The following is a 16,405-nucleotide window of genomic DNA, read 5'->3' on the forward strand; positions in this document are numbered from 1 at the left end:
GAGATTCATGATCCTTGAGGTCCCTTCCAACCCTGGCTATTCTGTGATTCTGATTCTGTGATCCAGAGTGTCACTCTTTTCCTTTCCTTCACTTTTCTTAAGGCATAATCAAGCATTCAAAAAGCTGATGGTGATAAGAATATAGAATCAAGACAGCTCAACTTGCTGGACAGGCCTGTGGGTTTGCTTACAGGACATGTCAGCAACCTTTGGTGTTTCATGTCTGTCAACTAACTTTTTTTCCCAGTTTACAGAGATAAGATGACAAAATTTCTAATATGAAACTGTGTATGGCCAGAATGTATCCAAGATGAAAAGAAGCATACCCAGATCTAGTAATTCAGTATTGATCAGGGTCTATCAGATGTCTCTAAAAAATTCTCCTCTTTTGTGTTCACTCTTTACAATTCAACTTCTTTACTTCCAACCACCAGGCAGGAGGAAGCACTGCAATTCTTCTCCATAATGAGTGTGGGCTGTACTCCCACTTTTCATTTCCTTTCAGCTACCACACTAACCACCTATAATATTACACCTGACAATTAGAAGACATCACCTACATCTTGATTTTCTTTGTCCTTGCTTTTTTTGTTGTTATTTTCTTTATAAATTAAACAAATCAAAATCCCACACCATCTGTACATGCTGGCAAATACATTAAATTTCAGTCCTGCAAAGATAAAGAAGTCATTAGAGAACATATCTGCAATTACCGCAAATTGTAGTGGAAACAGGTAGAGAAAGACAGTAAAATACGTGGAATCAGGACCTTCCAAATCTCATCTAAGCAGAAGCAGAATGGCCACAGAAGGCTGATTTGTTTGGGTGGAGTCCTCTTTGATGTTTTTAACTCTGCAATGAAACTATCTTTCTCTATATCTGTCAGGAAGATAACTGAGTTAAATATATATGTATATATATATATTTTCATATATTTTTACATATATATAGGTATATTACTACCTGTAATCATGAGAAATACCAAGAATAAATAGAAGCTAAAAATGCAAAAAATTTCTCTGATAATTTCTTTCTTATATGCATGTACATGGACATTTTTTTTTTAAATGAAATCCTTAAATTTTGTAGAAACTGACAGATAAGTTCCATTATCCCAAGGAAAGTTTCTTCTCATCACTAGCAAGTGGAAAAGGGCATTTACAAAATATTGTTCTCTTTTAACAGAAGGAACACATGCAGAATCCCTATTACCTAGTATTTTATTATTCTTATTTTTATTTCATAAAATATTATTTGGCATCGTACTTACATATTTGGAATCCCAGTGTCTTTCAGGATATCTTTCTAGCTGACTACTTAAACTTCTGTACAAAACAGGACAGATTGCCACTTTGTCATCACAAATAATCTATTGTTTATTTTTCTTTTTTTCTTTTTACTTTTTCTTATTAGAAAAAAGAAAAATGTTGAAAAAAAGTCTCCGCTTTTATGATTTCCTAATATATTCATTAATTTTAATCAAAGTGATTATAAACCACTCAAATAAAGAAAATTATTTTAAGTGGAGTTTTGGTGCATTATTTTCCATTTCAACTTTCTTTGCATACTATAAGACGTCATAAGACATTAAGTTAGTAGATATAAATATCATCAAACTAAGCAGAAAAAATATGTAGCCTTTGGTGCTGTCAGATATCAACTAGCACCCAGACTCTGAGGCTATCTCTATGTCATACATTGTAACCACAAAGAAAATACTTATAAGCTATAGCTTTTTTTTTTTTTTTTTAATTTTATTTCACCTGTTATCAAATTCAGAATTTAAGTTGCATTCTGGGTTTTTCTTGTGAAAATGTTTTCATCTTCAAGTCCAGTGTTTACTCTAAAACAGTTTATATAAAATAGCTCTGTATTGCTACTGAGAGAGGTAATGACTTATAAGAACTGAAGTGCCAGTGTCTACAGGTGACACAGTACCAGCATTATATAAAACCTAAACTCCAGTGTTTCTCAGAAATCTCAGCACTTATCTGAAACCAATAGTTGGCTAAAGAGCAGTTAAAAGAAAGTTTTAAGTCGTATCCTTGAGAGGCAGGAAAGGCTGAATAATATGTCCTCTATCAACCTGTGCATGATAAGGTTGACTCGTAGTCTTTTGATATTTGTTTATTATTTAGTGGTTTGGCCTGGCCTTTAGAAGTTCATGTCTGCATTAACAACCTTTTAAATGGAATTAACTAGAAGGGGATAATCTCAATAACAGTAACCATTTTAAAGCTAGATATGTAATTAGGGCTCCTTGTAGAGCCAGCAGGGAGAGTCAGTCATCTCTAGAGTATTATTGATGGCATTGACAATCTTCTTAATATAAAAAACAACATTCTATATCTGAATTGTCTCTTCCATTGAATTATCTTTTCCTTTCCTTAAAAAATTTGTTTCATTAGTTAAATACTGTGTTCACTGGCATGGAGTACTTAAGTAATCACACCATAGAAATCTATTACTATTTTTTCCCTTCTACACAAATTTTCTGTCTTACCCATCCACAGATTCTAGCTGTCTTCTCAATGGATTTAGTTATTTATGGTCCTCATTATCTATCTGTCTTTTCAATATGTCATCTTCATTATTAAGCACCTTAATCTGTATTTGACGGTGGCTGTTCTGGTGCTTATACAATACCAAATTCACTGCTCTTTCTTATTACTAGCTAAGCAGTATTTGGTGGCAACTCACCTTTTATTATGATGGATAGAATTGTTGCAGGACACAACAATTGTAGCCTTGTAAGGCAGAAAAAAGGAAAAAAAAACTCAGAAAATTTGAGTCAAGTTGAAAGTTTTGCTCTCAAGACAGGCAGGAAGGGGTTGAAAAACCCTCTAGTCCAACCAACCATCCACCTACCATTATTTTCCTGCTGAACTATTTTTCTTAGTACAGTGTCTACAGATTTCTTGAACACCTTCAGGGATGGTGACTCAGCCACCTCCTTGTGCCTGACTGCACTTTTGGAGTAAAAATTTTTCATAATATCCAACCTGATCCATCAGATAAATCAATGCTTTCAAATTTAATAGGTACATTGTATTTTAATTTACTTATATATTCTTTTGAGGCTTCCAGCTATTACAAATTTAAATGGTGTGTCTTTTTTCATGGATTTGGTTGTCACATAAATAATGTTTAGCTTTATTTTTTATTTTAAAATTAATTATGATTTCTGATTTTTGATTTTTAAAATTAATTATTAGCTAACATTAGCTTGGGGACTGAGATTACTTTTAATATACTTTACAATATATTATTATATTTTTTCATCATAATTACAAAGAGTTTTATATATGTTTTATATAGAGATTTTTTATTTTTGCATTTATTTTTCAATAGCAGACTTCTGGGATTTTTCTCCTGTCTTTTGGATTCAAGGTGTAAGTAGCATTCCCACATAAGGAATGTAAATTTTAAAAGGCAGGTAAGAGACTGAAAATAAATAGGGAAAAAAAATACGCACTTCATTTTTCAGGAAGATTTTATCAGGAGGAGTTTGTTCCATTCTACTGACTATATTATTTACCAAAAATATCTTTGTGATGAATTTAGGTTTTAGTTGCTTTTAAATTTTAGTGGTTTTGTGATACTAAATGGTACGTGGTTTACTGATGGGACTAATTAATCAGGTTGTTAGCTGGACCTTAAAGGTCTTTCTCAGCCTTGATTGCATGATTATATAATGCAAAATAAAAATCCTACTTTAAAAAAAGCAAACAAACACAGATTTGTAGTCTCTGGTATTTTCCATCTGGAATTATAAAGCTTTCTGCCGACAGAAAAGTTGTCTACCTTTCCTTTGTAGTTTATGTTTCTCCAACAGAACACAACAAAAACTCGATTCAGACATATTAAAATTACACAGTTAGAAAGAAGTAGGTCTGAGCAAATGGCTTGGAAAAAATCCAAATCTCATCACGCATGAAAAGCACAGACCACTGAAATAATGCAAGAAAATCATTTTGCATGCTATTTTACCCATACTGTGTATATGTTTGAATGCCAAACCCAAATGTCCTGGGTGATTAATCATTGATTCATGAAAGATTTGGCTTGCCTTCACACAACCATGAAATGACACATAATGACACGTGATAGATTTGGCTTGTTGAAAAACACAGAAACAGACAAAAAAAAAAAAAAAAAAAAAAAAAAAAAAAGAAAAGAAAGAAAAGAAAGAAAAGAAAAAAAAACGACACTAAAACAGCATCATGAAGTTTTTTATCCTTATATTTTATGATTTTGATTCATTTGACATCTGTTCTGAACTTTGATGGAAATAAAAGAAAGTCCATGGAAGATCTTTGATCTTTGGAGGGGAAAAAACCAGCTTTACCACAAATCATTTTAATCATCTTTGTCTTCCCACCTCTGATTTTCTTGAACAAACATCTAAACTTTAAGATGTTTTGAGATCTCATGGAATCCTTGGTAAGATTCACCAAGGTATAATTTGCAAAGTTTGTGACCAAAATATTGTGCCATGATTAAAACCCAAGGAAAGAAATATGGGAATGTTTCAGAGATGAAGTTCTCTACTCAGTTCAGATCTTCTGCATGCCGCAGTCATGGAGTCACGTGTATGGGTCTGCTTTCTATTTAGCACAATTGCAGTTTGGCTTGTAATGTTTTAAGAGCATTTCTATTATTGTCATTGTACCATGCTGACTCGTGGGCTTCTTGTACTTGCAAAGATCTGCCTTTGAGGTCCCTTACCAATTCAGGAAAACTAAGGTTTACAATATGTCACAATATTTTTTTGTGTGAAAGCTTTGGCATCGTAGACTCACAGAATTTCTGTAGCATTCCTACACTCAGGGGAGTGAAATTTTGGCACTGGCTGTGCCAAAATTTGCCTGTAAATGTGCTTGAAAATGTATATTATTTTCTTCCTATACTTGTGAAATTTGCTGTGAAAATTAGATGAAAGGTCATTTCAGAAGCCTTTGTTGGATTTCAGTCCTGAGCTATATCTTCAAATCAAGATCATAGTTTACACATTACAAAGCAAATAGTAAAATGTGGATGAATTGGATAGGAGAATCTCGCTTATAGATTTGTAAATGGGCTGCTCCAGAAGTAATGCCTCCTATTTTACTGTATTGGCTCACTAGTTCAGAGGTTGACGTCGGTGGGAAGGTAGTAGAGGCTGAATCTTCCCAACAATATTGCATTAAATTTTGTTTTCATGTGACAGATGGGAGCATAGGAATAGTCTTAACAAAATGCCATCTGACATGGAAATGCTTTTGAAGCAAAGGTGTGTCATTGAATTGCTCCATGCAAAAAAAAAAAAAATGCACTCATTGACAGTCACTGATGCTTGCTGAATATTTACAGAGACCAAATTGTGGATATGAGTAAAGTGAGGCTCTGGATGGTGAGTTTCGGCAGTGGTGATGAGTCATATTCCAGATGACTGTGTTCAGTTGTCACACCAAGAATCAGCTCATCTGCATGATTCAGCAGATTGGAGTCAGCAGATTATCCAGATTTGGCATCTTCTGGCTTCCATGTGTTAGAGTTGATGAAAGATGGACTGCACAGGTAACATTCTCCTAGAAACAACTCTGTCATTGTCGCTGTGAAACAGTGGGTCACTTCCACTGGAGCAGATTTTTACGAGCTTGTGATGTAAGTCTCCTTTTCAACTTTGGTGAAAATATGTAAGTAGAGGTGGTGACAGGGTTGAAAGAATAGTGTTTTGCAGCTGAGAATTTGCTGTCAATCTATATTATTGTGCTCTTTGTATCTGTTGTAGTTTCCATGGTATAAGTAGCAGTTATTAACTTCAGAGTAACCTAAGTAGCAATTGAAATTAAAGCTCTTATTTTGGCTTTCAAACTTGTAGAACATCTTCCTCCAGAAATGTCAAAGAAACTGAAATATTTCTGTCAAACATTTTTGTGTTAATCACTTTATAATTTAACCATGACCATTATAACATTTCAGTCAGCTGGATCTCTTTATTTTTTTTCCCTTTTTTTTCTATTACTTGCAAAAAAACCAGCCAGTTATGCTCATTTTGATAAAGTGGTGAACTGTTTACAATATGCAGAGCGGGTATTTGAGTATAAAATCAATAGAAAATATCATCCTTCAGCACATTTTATCTATTAAAAAAAAAAACAAAAAAAACCACCAAAAACAGATTGAGACAGTGCAGTGCTTTAATGCAATTTTCCAAGGCACTCCTGATATCTGTCTGGAACACTATAAACATTTCTGATCATCTTCAAGAAATATGAATGAAGACTGGTTACTAATATGAATAAAGGTTTGGATGACCTTTAGTGTTGGAGAGAACTTCAACCTAATGAAATGAAAGTCAAAAGAAGATTAATTAATCTAAAGTTTGTTTCAAAAGATTAAAAGTATAGACATTGTCAATTAATACATTTTGATCATGATACTCACGTTTCACTACTGCAAATTGAGTTATGAGAACATAGATGAGGAAGAATATATTTTTAAGTTGTTGCTTCATACATTTGAGATGAAAGTGCTCAATATACTTGCTTGTAATATTAGATATTAGAAATAAATGAACCATGAGCTGCTGCTGGGAGATGCTTCAGTAAGGTCCTTAAAAGGACCTCTTGTGGTCCTTTTAAAGCAAGCTTTACTTCTTGTCTGGCCTGCAGGCTTTCCTTGCAAGAAAACTAGGGCAGAAGGGAGATTTCTGAAGGAGAGAGCAAGAGCTGCTGTATACCTACAGCCATTAACTTGAAAGCACTCTCAGGTCCAGTTATGCAAAGATAGCCATTTAATGCTTTTCTGGTTATAAGCTATGCTCACACATTGCTAAAGGATGACATTTCCAAGCATGCCAGCTGAGGACTATTTTAGATACACTCTTTAAGCAGCAATGTGGTGAGTTGAGAGGGCAGTCTGCGGTGTTGTTAACACCTCTGTTGTTAAAGGGTAAGATTATATTTCTAATTGTGACTTTAATGGCCACTTCTTACTCTCTTTCTGCTCCTTGTGTGCTCTTCTCTTGTATCTGCTGCTTTAATAACTACAACAGACTTTTACATCACTATTAGCATGTCAGAACAAATCAAGTGAGAGAAACACTACTGATTTCTTTCTTGATTCATATTTCAGCTTTTTTTTTCTTATTACTGAGTCCATCACTCAGCCAGAAAGCATAATTTTCAGTTTCCAGCTAGCTTTTATTTTATCTGAGAAATCCTACTGAGCAGGACAACACATCAATCGCCACATCAGTGGGAGAGAACACAGGAATTGTCAGGTCACCTTTCAGAATCGTGTTTATTATTTCATTATTATTGTTTGCTTGATCAGGAGTTATAGAGCTTCATAGCTATTTTCTTCTTTTTGTGTGTGTTTTGTTTTGTTTTGTTTTTTTTCTCTTCTTCTTTCCCCCTGTTATTGTAACTACTATTGATTTTAAGATTGTTTACTTTCACTTACTGAGTTTTATTTTGTCTCCCAGCGTACTCACACTGAATTCAGATTCATACACTGTAAGGATGGAAAAGACCATTATGATTATCTATTCCAACCACTTGTGTAACAGGCTATAAAATATGAACCAATAATTCATGCATCAAGTTCATATCTTCTGCATGAGAGACAATATATCTTTTGGATAGACATTCAGTTTTGATTTAAAGTTTTGATTCTCCCTGACTAATGTTAACACTTTTAAAAGCCATCTAGAAGGCTTGTAGAAACAGTGGGGAACTGGTATCTCAACATTCTTCTTTCTCATCAAAATTGAAGATTCAAAATGGACTCTTTTCCCCAATTTTCAAAATAAATAAATAGCTAAATTAAAGATTAATCATATGTCATTTAAACACAGACATCTCTCCAATTAAGGACTTAATCTGGAAAATAAAATCATTTGTAGGAACTTCACAGTAGCAGAAGAAAAAAAAGTAAGAAGACAGTGATGATGTCTGAAAAAAAGAAAAATCATATTTAAATAATCAATTCATATTGGACTTCCTGAGGAAAAAAAATATATATATTCCTTATGTTACAATTCCATTTACCACAGAGATAAAGACTGGCAGATGAAACTGGTCAGACTTTGTCCTGCTTCCATAGATTGCTATGAAATTGCATTAAATCTATAAACACTTTCATCAATCTCACCAATCTTTCTACAAGGTTGCATTTACATACATATTTTGAATAATCAAAGGAAACAATTGCAATCTTTGTGAAAGTGAAGTTTTTAGTGTTCAGTAAAGGAACTGCAGGGGCTTCAGAGTACATTTTTGCTCTTCAGAGATAAAATAATTTACATTAAATAAAAACAAACATACAAGCAAAGGCTAAAATAAACTAAATTAATTTGAAAAAAAGTCACTTTGCCTCATGATGGACCTTTTTTTGGAAAATATACTTCTTTTCAGATCAAAGGAACAACAAAGCTTGCTTTCATTCAGATTGAAATAAAACCTTTTACATTCAAGAGCTTTACTAATGCTCTTTTGAAGACAGAATCTTTTTTGTCTCTAACTACGAACCTAATGAGATTTCATATACTCATTTTCTTAATCTATCTAAGAAAATCGGACAATAGAGTCCTAGAAAATATTGCTGGAAGAAACTTTCAAAGGTCGTTCAGTCCATTCTTCAGCCCAAAGCAACATCAGTTACTACAATGTCACTCCTGGCTGACACTTCCTCAGTCTTGAATGCTTCCAAAGGCAGGGTGTTCACAAGATAAACAGACTAGGAAGTCTGTTTTAATACTTCACCATTCTTACAGCTGCACAACATTTTCCATATATCTGAGCTACAGATCAGTTCCCACAGTTGCCTCTCCCTCTGATTTGCTGGCCACATTGCTGGCCACAGCAATTCAGCTAAGGTTTGAGCAGTGTTAAGTAAGCAGAAGGGATTATTGGATGCATTTTGCAGGCAATGCTCTGCCTGTGCATAGTAGCCTGATATTTGCTTTGTTTGTAACTACATGACACAGTTGACTCATATTCTGTTAGCAATCCTCTATAATTCCCAGATCATCCTCATTTGGCCACTCATTTTCCATCTCATATTTGTGCAGCTGATAGTTTGTACATAAGTGGAGTACTTTTCATATGTTCTTTGATCTTGTTACACTGCATAAAACTCAGATCATATGTTGCATTCAGTGTTCCTTAGTGATAGGTACTTGAAAAAATATTGCTTGATTGATATGGACTCATTTTACGTGGGAAGTCATTTTTTGACATTAGAATTGTACATTGTTGTATCTATATCGACTTCCTCCTTTTCCTGCAGTAAGTAGGGTTTTTCTTCTAACACAATGAGTTCCAAAGATTTGCTTTAGATGGCATGTGTCATTAAGTATACCACTTATATACAAAAATGCCTAAGAAATTCTATTTCTCTCCCATCATATATATGAATGCATATATATCAGCATACTTTACATATTAACAACGGGACATGAACAGAACTGACAATTCTGCTACTATTCACAAATTCTTTTAAAGTCACAAGATGAGATGTGATTGCTGGGATCCTTGTCAGATAGTACATGGTGGTTTTTATTTACAGCTTCATTTCTTTCTGCTTCAAAACTATTAATAAACAAGTATATCGATGCTAAGTGAGAGAGTCAAAATGTCTTTGTTCTATATCCTCAGGATCATTTCAAAAGAATTGTGTGCATCACAGTCCAATGTGTACATTCATACAACATACTGAATATTTTACTGGTCTGCATCCATATATGCAGCTATATGGTTTAATAAAAATAAGTTACTACAGTGCTTATATGTCCAATTAATGTTTTTAGTATAGCCATCTAGATCTCAACATAGTTTTGATATCATTGTGTTCTACATTAGCTTATGAAGAATTCAATTACTGTTGCTAACCAAAAGTACATTAAAAAAAAAAAAAAAGAAAAGAAAAAAAAAAAGAAAGACAAAAAGAAAAGGCAATACCTATTAAATTTGAGCTACTTTATTTTCCAACAACTATAAGATTGTATAATTTGTATATTTTATATTTATATTTTATATCTATTTGCATAGCTTTATCATTGCAACAAAAATGTTGAAATAAAGTCTGGGTAGGTGATCCACTCAAATTCCCAAAATGTATTTTTAAGATAGTAATAATAATAACATAGTAGCATTTCTTACAAAATGGCTTCCTTCTTACAAAAAATGTCAGAGTGAATCACTAACTTTTGTAAAAGATCAAATCTTTAGTGATGTGAGAAAAATATGAAGGTGAAGCTGGAGGATTAGGTGTTCAGTCAACTATGGTACTGCAGCTCTGAATTATTTACAAAACATGGAATTCAAAACAGTAAAATTCAGGGTTTCAGAATCACAGTTTGTAAACTGCACATTAGAGAAATATGCTTTTTGATGCCTCCCAACTTTGAGGCCAAAGTTAAACACAAGTCATTTCTCCAGTCATGAATACTTCTATTGATTTTGGACTCTGAGTGAAAGAAAACTCAGCCGAGGTCACAAAGTTTCTAGTGTGGCAGCAACAGTGCAAGTGATTAAAATCCTGTCTCTCACCTTAAGTGTTCCAATTCTGCCTTGTGAAGTTTAACACCTCACCTCAAGTCTCAGCCAAGTCTCAAGGGACTTTGAATTGACATTGCAAACACACCTCCAAGTTTAACAAAGAAGCCGAAAAAGACAAACAACGAAAAGAAATACTTATGTGCCAGGAGGAGATATTCCTCAGAGATTCAGTCCAAAGGAAAGCTGGAAGAAAACACTGCAAAAGCACTTTTTTTTTTTTTTTCTTTCAAGGTCTGTAACTAGCACACTTACTGTAGGAGGGCTCAAGAGTGTCCAGATAAAACACTCTCATCTTTTACCTTAATGAACTCTGAACTGACAAGTCTTTTATGACAAATTCAGTGTTTTAGCAGTAACCTCAAAACAATGTGAGACTTGGAATCCCATTTAAAGCCATATCTGGCCTGTCTCACCTCTGTGACAAGTTCTCTCAGTTCTCATCTGGGTCACTAAATGGAGATCCCATGATAGGGAAAACTGACATCCCATTCATCTCTCTTTGCATGAGTGCTTCGTTTGTCAGAAGAACCACATAACAGTGTTAGTTTTATATACTCTCAAGAAATGCAGCACCAAATTGGCTGCCAAAAAGCAAGCTGTAACAGGTGCAGACGTGAGAATATAGCAAGATGAGGGAACAAATTGAAAATTTAGATGACTATAAATAAAAAATAAAAAAGGTGGTTGTTGTGCATCCTTTTCTAACCAGAAAGATAATTTGCTTTCTTTTTCCCACATGCTGGTCAAAACCAAGTGTATGAAAAATGTCGTAAAGTTTGAGGGCACAAGAGATTATCTGATCATTTAATTCATTATGCCTCTAGGGCCTTATATCTAATATAGTACTCTTAAATTAAGCTCAGTGACCTTGGTTAAGGTCAATTATCCCTTTCAACACCCCAGAACAAGCAAGAAAAAAAGTCTTCATTTTACATAAACGTGAAAAAATGTGAAAAGCACCAGGAACAGATATCTGACCACTTTTACACAGAGTCATGAAGAATTCTTTCAGAGCCCAAAATATGGATGACTGTAGTAGTGGTGTGGGCAATTTGCCTACAATTTTCTTTATTCAAAATGGCATATGGTAGGATTATGTTAAGGACAGTGCTTTGAGTTCTCCAAAGCCATTCAAAAAAAGGAATTGAATGACAACATTCAGGAAGTCACAGATTTTAGAGCCAGAATGAATCACCAGACACTGTGCAAACTTCAAGCTCAACTGAGTAAGAACTGGGCTAAAAGTTGTTGTCAGTGGAATTAATCATTAAAGGACAAGGTTGCAATTGGTATTTAACAGACTGTGATGCTCATGTTTGTTTTGTTTGTTTGTTTGCTTCTTCAAGTGAAGTAAATATATAATTTATTCTAAAGTATGTGGATGGCACAAATAAGCAGAGCAGTAAATTATGTTGAGCATAAGCAGTCATAGGTCCACTAAAACTGTTCATTTTCAATAACAATCTTAATATGCAATATGGTAAATATATTTATTTAGGAAACAGGAATGCATTCTCACTGAAAAAGGAAATGCATGCTTATCTATGATTACTTTTGTTACTGTGTTTCTATGTGACATCATTAGCCTTGAACAGAGTCATGAAAGAAACACAGGAGATTGAAGACAGATATTACCTTTTAAAAATAAAAATAAAAATAAAAATAAAAATAAAAATAAAAATAAAAATAAAAATAAAAATAAAAATAAAAATAAAAATAAAAATAAAAATAAAAATAAAAATAAAAAATGCATTAAGTTATCAAAGAAGTTTTTTTCTAGTGTTATCATTCTGGGACTATACAAAATTTTGGAATATATTCTTTTAGTCACATACAAATCATTTGAATAAACAAGTTAGGAAAAAATGTCGTAGCTTATGATATACACCAGACTGAACAAGAAGTTACTGTTAAATCTTTACATTTAATTTTTCTATGCATATCCATGAAAAGGAAATTAACTAAGAAGAAAGTGGAAAATCATAATTTGTGCAACTGAACTTTCAACTATAGTCTTTTTAACTCTTTTATTGATAGAGAAGGGAAAGATGAGAGCAGAGAAGAAAGCTTTTTTTTTTTTTTTTTTGCTATTAATCAAGGCAACACAGATTTTCATCTGAAGACTATATGATTCTTTCTTCTCTTGCATTATGATAAATAAAAGGAGAATTGCATTTATTAGCATTTGCTTGAAGTACGTAATAGCCACTAAGATAAAACATTTCAAATTTTTGGCTATTTTGGTAAGATATGACAAATGTATGGTTTATTGTGGAAAATCTAGAAGACCTCATACAATTTGTAATAAACAATAAGTTGATTTAACTAATGCGCAAGTCAAATTAAAGATGGCATTTGTCATCCATACATGTAAAGTGACTCATGCACAAAATTAGAAAGGAAAAGAAAATATTGTCATCACAAATCCTTTTATTTGCTGCTTCATCTTTCTATAGTGCATGAAGACTAGAACTACTTTAAACCCCAAGGAAGTATGAAACTTGAACAGATTATAAGACAAATCTAGTCAGTTGTTACTGTTTATCAGTGATGGATTTAAAAGGAATCATAAAGTCACTAGTCTGAAAGACAATCCATAGAAAGAAGGTCAATCAAAATGTGTATATAAATGACAATCTTCACTTTAGTGTTAAAATAAATAAAGTGTTCAAATTTTGAAAGCACATATTTACAGTATTTTGGGTGAATTTAATCCCAGTATTGTTTATACTGCAAATCCTTCTAATCTTTTGACAATAGTAATACTGACTATTATGAAGGAAATTGTACATAACAGATTCTTTCATATGAAATGATGTGCTATATTTCCACTCTATTTGTGAAAAGACTTTAGTTCCATAGTACCTCATATACCAAAATAAAATAAGTAAATAAAACCAGTCTTCCTGCTTCTCTTGAAAACATGAAAATGAATTTAAAAACCTAACATTTGAAACTAATTTGTATTAGATTAAACGCAAGTAAAACTGTAATTTTTAGGTAATCTTATTACAAGCCCCATAAATAGCATGGTTTCTGCCAGTCATCAAAATATAAAATTCTAAAATGTTCTATGATTTTTCATATGTACTCAAAGTATCTGGGATTTCTTCAAGACTGATGGTTTCAGGCCCATATCTTTGGGTGGATGTGACATCCAGTAGTGAACACAATATGAACTCTCCTGCTGAAATGCTTGAATTCCTTTCTTATTTTCCAGTTGTCTTTATAATGGTTAAATTACATCATGGTTTTGTGTAAGTCAGAAAGACAGCATTACTGTTACAGTTAGTGTCATAAAATATTAACAGTAGGTCATTTACTGTTACATATTTAATACTGTCAAAATATTCTAGTATTCTTCCATTCTCATCTGTATTTTGGGATTAAAATAACTTTTTTATTTGAGAGGACTTTCAGTACACAATCATAAGCTGAGATTTTTTCCCTATTTTTAGTCACATCAGCATATTTCTAAGCATGCCATTTTATCTGTAGATTTAGTTCAGGTAATAATGAACATATGAAGCAAAATCAATTTATTTAACTCGTTCACCAAAAAAAAAAAAAATAAATAAATTGATTATCTAATACACTTGAAAAGAAAGAAAAGTTAAAATAAGATCTCACGAACCCCACAGTTTTCCATAATAATCCTGCTATAGCAACACACAAAGGAATTGCAGGCATAGTCTGATAGCTTCAATGCAGTGAACTCAGAATCTCCAGTAGAAAACTGTGGGAAATGTTAGGATAATAGATCCTGATATCTTCATCCCTGTCATCATCATCTTTACCACATACATTTGTACAAATATTTTCACGAAAATGAATCTTTGCCCTGCATAAATATCTGAATTTTGTGTTATAGATTGTATTGTATGTAAAGTGGAACATAAGTTGTGAAATAGTAGATAACAGTGTGTAGACTAAAGTCAATAAACTGACTGAAGGAGGTGAGAAATTGAAGTAGAAAATAAACAGCTGAAATATGAGTAATTTATTTGCTTGCTTTTTAGTGAGTTTTCTGTTAGTTTTCCTATGACTGTCACGAAAACAAATTTGCGTGTTTGTTTAAATGTTTGCCAAGGGCACTGAGAATGACAAATAGGATTCTCTTAGTTATATTAGCATTATAAATGACAATAGTTGTTAATGTAAGTCTCAGATTAATTGAACTGAAGCCTGAAAGTCACAATTTACTGCAAGTATGAATGAAGACAGTATTTTATGTCCAATTGTTCTTGAATGCAACTCATAATTTCATTTTATTTATCTATTTATTCATTTATTTTTATTCCAATTCAATGTTGTCTGTGTTTTGCAGTTGTCACTCTGCAGGAAGGTGGTAGAGAGACTTGTGTATAAGAGATTTTCTATGATCTGGCATCTTATGGTAATATGTTGACCTGAAACTCCACAGCAATAATTCTGCTGAATGTTAAAGAAATTGCTTTCAAAGGTATAATGCCCCTAGGCATTTTGCTCAAGGCCTGTACTTCCTCCTTCTGTCTCTCAAAGGGGCCCTAGGCTCTTAAAAGCAGCAGCTGGCCCCTCTCTGCATGATAAGTAGATGTATATATCATGCCATAGCATCATAAGTACATAATACAGCTGAACCATGCAGTTCATAATGTTTACTGAATACTTCCACAGTTTTTAGGCACGGTATGTGACCTTTCTGCCTCATGTCTTCTTGAGTGTCTTCTTTAGGGTTAGATATGATATTACAATATCTCAGTATTTTTCAAGGTCTGATGCTTTTTATTGTAATTTTAAACGCATTCTCCAAAATATTGTAATTGTTTCTCTGAAAAGAATACTACTTCTTACTGACTCTATACAATATCAGTCCAAATTGCATATGAATGATGAATTTAGGGTTTCATGTATGGAGAGGATGGGAGGGAAAAAAAAAAAAAAAAAAAAAAAAAAAAGCTTATAATTAATTAACCTCTCTAATGATCTAATTTTTTTCTTTTTTTCAGAGTGACTTTCAATGGGCATGGAGAAAGAACATTATGTAAATATATGTAAACATGGTTGTATTAAGTGTGGTTACCCAGAAGACTGTAGTTCTTTTAAGACTTCAATGTCATTTAATAATTTGACATGTTGATAACAATTTTATTGCTACATCCTACTAGACTGCATTGCATGTATATAAGAAAGTTTCAAGCTTGAAGAAAAGCTTGAAGAAACTTGAAGAAAATATGAGTTTTTTGACTCTTCTGGAAAGAGTAGTCCTCTTAACTACAGAATGTGAACAAAACATCTGCAGCTTGCCTATGTTCCTTACCCTTGACCTCAGGTAGCTACTTCTAGAAATTAGAAAGAATCCCTGCTCTTTCAGCATTTTCTGTTGTTGAGAGAGCTATTGAAATATCAGTTACTTTATGAAGTATTTATAACATAGAAAATAGAATATAGAAAATGAAAATTCTAAAATATATATGAAACTCTTGGGCCACAAGTGTCCAAAGAAAAAGAAACATAGATAGCAAAGAAGTAAAGGAATCACACTAGATATGTACGCAGTTCACTACATTTTAGTAGATTTCATCTCTTTAAAATTGATAAAAACGTGGAGGTATACCATAAAATAGTTCTTTCTGAATAATATGTTTTCTGTTTTCCATGGAAGCATCTTCAAAGTCAGGCATATTTGGAAGGATAATAAGTAGAATATTAGGAAACAATATAGCTGTAGAAAGGCATTTCATAACCATGTGGGCAAATTTTGTCATGCAAGTCCAAACAAGCCAAATAAGATTTAACTGATACCCAGAGAAGTCACTATGAATTTGTTGTTCAAGCAAACAGAAGCAAATGATTACTTGGCATTACGCATTCATTTA

The sequence above is a fragment of the Lagopus muta genome, chromosome 1, assembly GCF_023343835.1.
Source record: "Lagopus muta isolate bLagMut1 chromosome 1, bLagMut1 primary, whole genome shotgun sequence".
Lineage (NCBI taxonomy): Eukaryota > Metazoa > Chordata > Aves > Galliformes > Phasianidae > Lagopus > Lagopus muta.